Below are 3,087 nucleotides of genomic sequence, written 5' to 3' on the forward strand. Positions count from 1 at the left end.
TAGCATCAGGCGACCAATATCCTGAACCGCCTACATGCAGGATCGGGACTGCGGCTTCCAGTGGCACCTTCCACCTGCCGTTTCGCCCCTTGCCTATCGCTGCAGGACTTGATGCGTTGTGAGTTGTGTGTGTGGATATGCCCTTCAGGCCTGCGCAGAGGAATTTTTTAGGTGAAGCGCAGTGTGCGCGGTACTGGCTCCACCCTTTCACCTGGGGGTCATCTGCCATGGCCCAGTAAGCCGGGACGCCGGCAGTGAGTCCTCCAGGTGGTAGGTGTTACATTAACGAGCTCTATCTGCCCGGGTTTGATGTTAGAGTTTTCCTTCTCTTAGGCTGACGAGGTTGGTGGGCCCAGCCTGCCCATCCGGTTATACCGCCGGACACTTCGGTCGCACCATGACGTAGCAAACTCTGTGAAAACAGGGGGGACCAGCGAGAAGGTGTTGCTACGGATGCAGTAATGCAGGAGAGGCCATTGCAGTGACCATCTGCCAGGCATAGCCAGACAGTGACCACGCGGCGTTCACGACACCGGGAGAGGAGAGGCTATGTATTGCGCATGCACTTTCCCTGGGGGGGGTAGGATTCCCAGAGGGAGCCCACCCCCCCCCACCACCCCCTTCTTCTACTACTCTTCTTCTACTACTCAGAAGGAAATTGGTTGCCTTGCTTTCTTGCGCTCAAATTGTGGAGCAGTTTTATAAAAAATTATATGAAGATAAGCAAGGTCAGAAATTGCAGTTAGAAGAATATATCAATCAAAATAACCTCAACAAATTTACAGAGGAACAGCAAAAAATTCTAAATAAGCTAATAACAATAAGGGAACTTGGAGAGGCAATGACATCTCAAAAGAATAGCAAAACTCCTGGGCCAGATAGCTCACCTGCAGAATTCTATAAAGCTTATGAAGAGTCTTTGCTCTTACCATTTAAGCGTCTTATTGAAAAGATTCAAGATGAAGGTCAAATACCAGCTTCATGGCAAGAAGCTACAATATCTTTGATTCCAAAAGAAAATAATGATTTGAAAGATATTAAAAACTATTGTCCAATTTCCCTTTTAAATGTGGCTTATAAATTTTTTTGCTGCAGTATTCGCACGACGTTTGAAGAAAGTTTGACAATCTATAGTACCCCATGATCGAGCAGGATTTCTTCCTAAAAGATATTTGAAAGACAACGTCAGAACAGTTTGGAATAGTTTGGAATATTATGAGAGTCATCCAGAGAAGCGACTGGCTTTAATTTGTTTAGATGCCGAGAAGGCCTTCGATAATGTCCGTTGGTATTTTATGTTACAACAATTGAAAGGCATGGAGTGTGGTGAAAATTTTTTGAGAGGAGTAGAAGTATTCTACAAAATATTCCTCACAAAACGCAAAGGTGACAGTGAATGGCGAACTAACAGGTGTTATTAATATTCACAAAGCTGCAAGACAAGGCTGTCCGTTGTCACCTCTGCCTTTTATCTTATCTTTAGAGATGTTGAATAATCAAATAAGGGAAGATGCAAATATAAAGGGAGCTGTGATAAAAGATGAACAATATAAACTCAGAGCCTTTGCCGATGATTTAGTCTTTATGCTAGAACAACCGATGGACTCAATAGACTGCCTTATAAATAAGATCAAACCATTTGGCTGTTATGCAGGATTAAAGATTAATTATCATAAAATAAAAATCTTTGACAAAGAATATGACGATGGAACAAATTCAATCCTTCCAGCAATAATCAGGATTTTTGTATGAAAAAAAGAATTAAATATTTAGGTGTTGTTATTTCAAATAGATGCAGCCACCTAAAAATAAATACCTGCAGCCAGTCAGTCTGACTTCAATACCGGGAGAGTTGGTAGAAAGCATTATCAAGGACAGAATGAGTAGGCACATTGATGAACACAGGTTATTGAGGAAGACTCAGCATGGGTTCTGTAAGGGAAGATCTTGCCTCACTAACCTGTTACATTTCTTTGAGGGGGTGAACAAACATGTGGACAAAGGAGACCCGATAGATGTTGTTTACCTTGACTTCCAGAAAGCTTTTGATAAAGTTCCTCATCAAAGGCTCCTTAGAAAGCTTGAGAGTCATGGAGTAAAAGGACAGGTCCTCTTGTGGATCAAAAACTGGCTGAGTAATAGGAAGCAGAGAGTGAGTATAAATGGGCAGTCTTCGCAGTGGAGGACGGTAAGCAGTGGGGTGCCGCAGGGCTCAGTACTGGGTCCCATGCTCTTTAACTTGTTCATAAATGATTTAGAGTTGGGAGTGAGCAGTGAAGTGGCCAAGTTTGCGGATGACGCTAAATTGTTCAGGGTGGTGAGAACCAGAGAGGATTGTGAGGCACTCCAAAGGGATCTGTTGAGGCTGGGTGAGTGGGCGTCAACGTGGCAGATGAGGTTCAATGTGGCCAAGTGCAAAGTAATGCACATTGGGACCAAGAATCCCAGCTGCAAATACAAGTTGATGGGGTGTGAACTGGCAGAGACTGACCAAGAGAGAGATCTTAGGGTCGTGGTAGATAACTCACTGAAAACGTCAAGACAGTGTGCGTTTGCAATAAAAAAGGCCACGCCATGCTGGGAATTATTAGGAAGGGAATTGAAAACAAATCAGCCAGTATCATAATGCCCCTGTATAAATTGATGGTGCGGTCTCATTGGGAGTACTGTGTGCAGTTCTGGTCGCCGCACCTCAAAAAGGATATTATAGCATTGGAGAAAGTCCAGAAAAGGGCAACTAGAATGATTAAAGGGCTGAAACACTTTCCCTATGAAGAAAGGTTGAAGCGCTTGGGGCTCTTTAGCTTGGAGAAACGTCGACTACGGGGTGACATGATAGAGGTTTACAAGATAATGCATGGGATGCAGAAAGTAGAGAAAGAAGTACTTTTCTCCCTTTCTCACAATACAAGAACTCATGGGCATTCGATGAAATTGCTGAGCAGACAGGTTAAAATGGATAAAAGGAAAATGGATAATTGCTGAGCAGACAGGTTAAAATGGATAAAAGGAAGTCCTTCTTCACCTAAAGGGTGATTAACATGTGGAATTCACTGCCACAGGAGGTAGTGGCAGCCACAAGCATAG

This window comes from Heteronotia binoei, chromosome 1 (genome assembly GCF_032191835.1).
Source record: "Heteronotia binoei isolate CCM8104 ecotype False Entrance Well chromosome 1, APGP_CSIRO_Hbin_v1, whole genome shotgun sequence".
Taxonomy (NCBI): Eukaryota; Metazoa; Chordata; class Lepidosauria; order Squamata; family Gekkonidae; genus Heteronotia; species Heteronotia binoei.